The sequence below is a fragment of the Tachyglossus aculeatus genome, chromosome 11 (assembly GCF_015852505.1).
Source record: "Tachyglossus aculeatus isolate mTacAcu1 chromosome 11, mTacAcu1.pri, whole genome shotgun sequence".
NCBI classification, from domain to species: domain Eukaryota; kingdom Metazoa; phylum Chordata; class Mammalia; order Monotremata; family Tachyglossidae; genus Tachyglossus; species Tachyglossus aculeatus.
In genome coordinates, this window is record NC_052076.1 from 20,169,538 (window position 1) to 20,177,107 (window position 7,570).

The window sequence follows — 7,570 nt, forward strand, 5'->3', positions numbered from 1 at the left end:
ATAATGGCATTTTTGAGCGCTTACTGTGTGAAAAGCACTGTTCTAAGCGCTGGGGACAAGTTGATCAGGATGTCCCACAGCCTTCATCCCCATTTTAAAGATGAGGGAACACAGAAGTTAACAGAGAAGTTAAGTGAATTAACAGAGAAGTTAGGTGACTCGCCCAAAGTCACACAGCTGACAAGTGGTGGAGCCGGGATTGGAACCCATGACCTCTGACTCCCAAGCCTGGGATGTTTCCACTGAGCCCATGCTGCTTCTACACCCAAGTTGTGCTGGCAGGCATGCAGGGAAGGGGTCCCGGCAGCCTCTCGGCTGTCTTTATTGTCTGTGGGCCCAGGGAGGGAGGGACTTTCACAGGGACCCAGCTGAGGGCCCCCGCTCTGTGTCTCCCCAGGGTCAGGGGCTCCCCTCAGGCTGGCTGGGTCCCGGGGGTTCCCTCCTTAAGTGGGCCGGGCTCAGGTGACCAGCTGATCAGGCAGAGGTTGTAGAAGGATGCGGGGTCAAAGGTGTCTCCCACATCCTACCAGTGGACCCAGCCGGCCACCCGCACCCCGGCCCGGCCACCCGGGTCCCCCCAGCAGTGGGGGTCCAGGACCAGTACGTGGACAGTGGGCGTGGGCCCAGCCCTGAGGCAGACCCCCAGCAGGGCCTTGGCCCTTCCGTCGGCATCGCCCCCAACCATGACTGGGCCGCCGCCCCCCTTGAAGTGGGCGCAGAGGGTGTCCAGCTCGGGCCGCAGCTCCCCACCCCCCGGTACGTGTCGCAGCCAGGCCCATGGACCCCCAAAGTGGGCGAAGCACAAGGCGGCCTCCACACAGCTGATCCAGTCCCGGGAGCCCTGGGCGAGGCACAAGGCGGCCTCCACGCAGCCGATCCAGTCCCAGGAGCCCCGGAAAGCGGGCAGCTTGTCCCCCAGGGCCACCAGCACAGCCTAGACATCACCCAGGCCCGGGACGGCCACGGCCCGGCCGTGGGGCCACAAGCACAGCATTTGCAGGGCGCTGTTTCCATTACGAAACTAGGGTAAGATGCAAAGAAGGTTCTTGCAACAACAGCAAAATTATTTTTGTAATAGCAGGAAGCTGTGGGCCATGAAGGATACAAAGACTGAGTTGACTTGGAATAAATCCAAGCTGAGGCAAGAGAGGACTATCCTGGAGTGCCTACACAAAATCCCAGGTCTGGAACGCACTCCTCCACTCACTCCCTGGAAGAACTCTACACCCATCCATACAGACTCCACTAATCATGCATTCCAGGATTTCTCCACCCATACAATAGGAAAGTTCTTCCTAAAGTCTAACCCAAATCCTTTATGTTGTGATTTCAACCCATCCCCCACCATGTCCTGCCCTTTGTAGAGCAATCAATCAATCAATCAATCAATGGTATTTCTTGTGTGCTTACTATGTGCAGAGCACAGTACTACAGAGAGAGTCTGCCATTTGCTCCACATTTAATATCATTCATAGACTTTGAAAGTAATTACTGAAGTCTTCTCCCCCTTCTCCAGGCCGAATAAAGCCAGTTAACTGAGAGGCAGGGTTGCCTAGTGGAAAAAGCATACGCCAGTAGTCAGGAAACCTGAGTTCTAACACAGCTGTGCCATTTTTCTGTTATGTAACCTTGGGCAAGTCACTTAAGTTCTCTGTGCCTCAGCTTCCTCATCAATAAAATGGGAATAAAATACCTGCTCTCCTTTCTCTTTAGGCTGTGAGCCCTATGTGGGATAGGGACTGTGTCTGATCTGATTATCTCTTATCTACCCCACCACAATGGTTGACACTGAGTAAATGATCAACAAATACAATTCTTATTCAAATCTCTAATATAAATTTTGGTGTCTTGTCATTAAATTTCTGTATCTGATGCCTTGAAGGTCAAGGCTGCATTTTTGCAGACACTAGAAAAGGATGTCTAGGCAAGCAGAGACTGCTTCTCTCTGCAAGCACTCCTGGGATGACTGATTGCTGCTAATCTGCAATCTTAATGTTCCTCTATCCAATGTAGTCACACTTCAGAGAACACGATTGGATTCTGGCAACTACCTGATAGGATGGACCAGATAAAATTCCAGATCTAGAGTATTCATACAACTTTTTTTATGGTATTGGCTAAGCATTTACTCAAGCATTTGTTTGAGTCAAGCATTGTTCAAGCACTGGGATAGATACAAGTTTATCAAGGTGGACTCAGTCCCCGTCCCACATGAGAATCAAACTCTAAGTAGGAGGATCAAAAGGTAGCCAATCCCCATTTTACAGTTAAGGAAATGGAGGCACAGAGAAGTTAAGTGACTTGTCCAAGGTCACACAGTAAGCAACTGACAAAGCCAGCATTAGAACCCAGGTCCTCTGACTCCCAGACCTGTGCTCTTTCCAGTAAGCCATGCTGCTTCTCTTGGTTTGTCCTCCAACTCTGTGAAAAGAGTAAATAAATAAAGTTCACAGTTGTATTGCTAGTAGGGCTTTCTGAACCTTGATTCTAAATTCCTTTACATTTCCAAGTCCTCTTCTTGCCAGTGCAAATATGCATTTTCCCAGATTGTGTATTCTGGGATACTATTAATCAATCCTCAAGGCCCAAAAGTTTCTAGTCTATGTACTATCTTGTACCTGTTTACCTGTGTATTGTACAAATTGTATAGATTCTCCCTACCTCTTAGACTGTGACCCCAGTGTGGGACAGGACTGTGTCCAACCTGCTTAGCACATACTAAACACTTAAATACCACAATTATTATTATAATAATTATTTTTTCTGGACAGGGAATCTGTTCTCTGCATCTGTTGTACTTCCTAAGTGCATAGTATTGTGTATTGTATTCAGTGGGTACTCAACGAATGCCACTACTATTAAAACAACAACTACTATTACTACTATTAGTGCTGCTGTTGCTGCTGCTGCTGCTACTACTATTGCTACCAGTACTATTAATTACTACTACTACTATTACGACTGCTAATACTACTACTGTGTGTCTCCCTATTTGAGCTTGGTGGGATGCTCTCTGAGGTCAAGGACCTTATCATTCTAGACTCTCATTTGATCACCTCCAGCCCCAGCCCCATGCCTCCAAGAGGGATATACTCCAATTCTTTACTTAAGACATTTTAAAGGACTTTAAAGTACTTCAGAGTTCCTAACTACCCTTGGCAGCCAGTTCATCGCCTACCTCCTCTTTTCTTTCCTGGAAATTTAATTTTCCCAGTTAAGTATGCATTTGCTCAGCGTCATTTCAGAATTTCTTCATAGAACAAATGTCAGGTTTAGTCTGTAACAGTGCTCTGAATCAGAAGTTGGGCATTCTAGGAGTTATCCAATGATGCAATGAGAAGGATGCTCATGTACCTGGAGTGGAGGTATGCCCAATTAATCCTTGAGAGAATTCTCAGGCCACAGGGGGGAGAAGGAGAGATGATTCATGGTGCTGCACTAGAAGGGTCTTCACAGGCCAGATGAAAGGGAATATTGAGGTGATTTTCTGGGCAGTTCTGGAAATAAGTACACTTAGACTGGTGGAAAAATGAGGTTTGTCTGGCTTCAATGATACATTTTGACTGTGATTAAATTACCCAGATCAAAGTTTATCTCTCCATAACCCCTTGCTTGTTATAGGGTTGGTGCTGCCCTGGGCAGACAATCATGAGAGTTGCCCACACAGTCAGCATCCCCTGCCTAACACATGAGGTAGGGACATGGGGAGGGAGGAGGATGTGTTCGTGATGGGGAGGAGGTTAGGGAAACCAACAAACGGCTTCAACTATCATCTCTACGCTTATGACACCCAAATCTACATCTCTGCCCCTGCTCTCTCTCCCTCCCTCCAGGCTCGCATCTCCTCCTGCCTTCAAGACATCTCCATCTGGATGTCTGCCCACCATCTAAAACTCAACATGTCCAAGACTGAACTCCTTATCTTTCCTCCCAAACCCTGCCCTCTCCCTGACTTTCCCATTACTATTGACGGCACTACCATCTTTCCTGTCTCACAAACCCGCAACCTTGGTGTCATCCTCGACTCGGCTCTCTCATTCACCCCTCACATCCAATCCGTCACCAAAACCTGCCAGTCTCACCTCCGCAACATTGCCAAGATCCGCCCTTTCCTCTCCATCCAGCGCTTAGAACAGTGCTCTGCACATAGTAAGCGCTTAACAAATGCCATCATTATTATTATTATCCAAACCGCTACCCTGCTCGTTCAATCTCTCATCCTATCCTGACTGGATTACTGCATCAGCCTCCTCTCCAATATCCCATCCTCCTGTCTCTCCCCACTTCAATCCATACTTCACGCCACTGCCCGGATCGTCTTTGTGCAGAAACGCTCTGGGCATGTTACTCCCCTCCTCAAAAATCTCCAGTGGCTACCAATTAACCTACGCATCAGGCAAAAACTCCTCACCCTCGGCTTCAAGGTTCTCCATCACCTCGCCCCCTCCTACCTCACCTCCCTTATCTCCTTCTACAGCCCACCCGTCTGCTCCTCTGCCGCCAATCTCCTCACTGTGCCTCGTTCTCGTCTGTCCCGCTGTCAACCCCCAGCCCATGTCATCCCCCTGGCCTGGAATGCCCTTCCTCCGCACATCCGCCAAGCTAGCTCTCTTCCTCCCTTCAAAGCCCTACTGAGAGCTCACCTCCTCCAGGAAGCCTTCCCAGACTGAGCCCCCTCCTTCCTCTCTCCCTCCTTCCCCTCCCCATCCCCCCCGCCTTACCTCCTTCCCCTCCTCACAGCACCTGTATATATGTATATATGTTTGTATGTGTTTATTACTCTATTTTATTTGTACATATTTATTCTATTTATTTTATTTTGTTAATATGTTTTGTTTTGTTGTCTGTCTCCCCCTTCTAGACTGTGAGCCTGCTGTTGGGTAGGGACCGTCTCTATATGTTGTCAACTTGTATTCCCAAGTGCTTAGTACAGTGCTCTGCACACTCAATAAATTCATTCATTGAATGAATGAATGAATGAATCTAAACTCCTCTGATCCTTCAGTGGCACAGGAGGTCCCCAGGCATAGGGCAGCCCCAGCTTATCAGAATAATAGTAACTGTGGTATTTGTGAAAAGTATACTATATGCCAAGCACTGGGGTAGCTATATAAGATAATCAGCTTAGGCACAGTCCCTGTCCCTCACAGGGGGAGAATAGGTATTGAATTTCCATTTTACAGATGAGGAAACAGAGTCCTAGAGAATTTAAGTGACTTGCCCAAGGTCACACAGGAGGCAACTGGCAAAGCCAGGATTAGAATCTAGGTTTTCTGACTCCCAGCCCTATGCTTTTTCTATTAGGCTCTGCTGCTTCTCAGAAGGCAAGAGAGGGGTTTCCATTCACCTTTTCTAGGGGCTGCAGACCAAAAGGAAAACCTTTCTCTGGAACTAGGCTTTCCCTAGAAATAGGAATCTCCTCAGAATGTCAATTGGCTGTTTTTGAGTGTCAATCAGTGCCCTCTCTCTGAGTGATTCAATCAATCAATCAATCATATTTATTGAGCGCTTACTGTGTGCAGAGCACTGTACTAAGTGCTTGGGAAGTACAAGTTGGCAACATACAGAGACAGTCCCTACCCAACAGTGGGCTCACAGTCTAGAAGGGGGAGACAGGATTCCTTCCTCGTTCTCCTGCTTGGCTCATCACTCATCAGCTTGGGGGTGGGGGGTGGCCCTGGCTGCACTTTAGTCTGGGCAGGAAAGGGGTAAGGCCCAGGTGCATGTGTGGGTGATGGGTGAGTATCAGGTGTGAGAAGATGAAACATAAGACAAGAGGGTGGGAGGGGGCAGGTGGGGCGTGGGTGGATACAGAACTCAGAGAAGGAAATGAAGACTTCCACTGTTCATGTTCATTCACTATTCTCTTCCTCAGATCCAGCCCTTCCCACTTCTGCTCTGGTTTGCACTGCTCTTGGGACTTCTCGATCCCTCCATGTGCCGAGTCGCAGCCACCTGTCTTGTCCTCTTCTGGCCTGCCTCATCATCCGTTGAATTTTGACCTAGGGCCTCCCCAATCCTTGGGAAAGGAAAAAGGACTAGCGATCAAGGGTTGGGGGAGTGGTTTAGGAAAAGAAATCTGGGTAGGAAATCTTGACAGGACTTGGAGATTGCCAGAGAAACAGCTCACCAGTCTGTGTTGACATAGGCAAATTTCTGGTAAAGAATATACTGTACGAGGTATATGCCAACTACATGTCATATGCACAAATATGCTTGAATGAGACCTGAAAAATCCTAAAGGAAACTAAAGGGGCCAAAGATGCTTTATATAACAACTTGCTCTTGTGGGTAGAGAGGAGGGCCCCCCCTCTCAAGATGTCAGCCCCACTACCACTTCTATAATGTCCCTCACACTCCAGCAGGGCTTGCTGAAATTCAGTTCTGTTGCTCAGAGAAATGAGTGGTGCTATGCCCAAGAAGAGAGGAAGGTGGGGAAGAAATTCCAGAAGGAAATCAATTTCTTATTTCTCCAAGGTGCCAAATGCTCCAGGGCCCTACCATTGCTATTGCTTGGGCTAGGATTTCATGAACACCTGGCAGATGGTGGAGGTGGTGGAGACCTCCCATCACTGTAGACGGCATCACCATTCTTCCTGTCTCACTTGGTATTATCCTTGACTCCTCTCTCTCATTCAACCCACATATTCAATCCATCACTAAATCCTGTGGTTCCACCTTCAAAACACTGCTAAAATCTCCCTTTCTTTTCCATCCAAACTGCTACCACATTAATTCAATCACTTATCCTCTGCCATGTTGATTACTTGAGAAGCAGTGTGGTGTAGTGGATAGAGCATGGGCCTGGGAGTTAGAAGGCCATGGGTTCTAATCCCAGCTCTGCCACATGTCTGCTGTGTGACTTGTCACTTCATTTTCTGTACCTCAGTTACCTCATCTGTACAGTGGGGATTGGGACAGGGACTGTGTCCAACCTGATTTGCTTATAACCACCTGAGCACTTAGTACAGTTCCTGGCACATAGTAAGCACTTAACTAATACCATCATCATCATTATTATTATTATTGTATCAGCCTCCAGGCTGAACTCCCAGCCTCCTGTTTCTCCTCACTCCAGTCCACACTTCACTCTGCAGACCAGATCATTTTGCTGTAAAAACATTCAGGACATGTTTCCCCACTCCTCAAGAAGCTCAGTGGTTCCCCATCCACCTCCACATCAAACAGAAACTCCTCACCATTGGCTTCAAAGCATTTAATCACCTTGCTCCCTCCTACCTCACCTCCCTACTCTCCCACTATAACCGAGTCTGCACACTTCAGTCTTCTAATGCTAATTTTCTCACTGTACCTCAATCTCATCTGTCTCACTGTCAGCCCCTTGGCCACATCCTCCCTCTAGCCTGGAATGCCCTCCTTCCTCAAAAATCCGACAGACAATTACTCTCCCTGCTTTCAAAGCCTTATTGAAGGCACATCTCCTCCAAGAGGCCTTCCCTGACTATGCCCCCTTTTTCTCTTCTACCACTCCCTTCTGCGTCACCCTGACTTGATCACTTTATTCATCCTCCCCGCTTAGTCTCACAGCACTTATGTATCTATCTGTAAT

General features: G+C 48.0%; 1 pseudogene; it reads right to left on the reverse strand.

Moving 5' to 3' along the window:
• Positions 1 to 412: 412 nt before the first annotated feature.
• Positions 413 to 1,231, reverse strand: LOC119934716 (annotated as a pseudogene).
• Between the last annotated feature and the right edge of the window lie 6,339 nt (positions 1,232 to 7,570).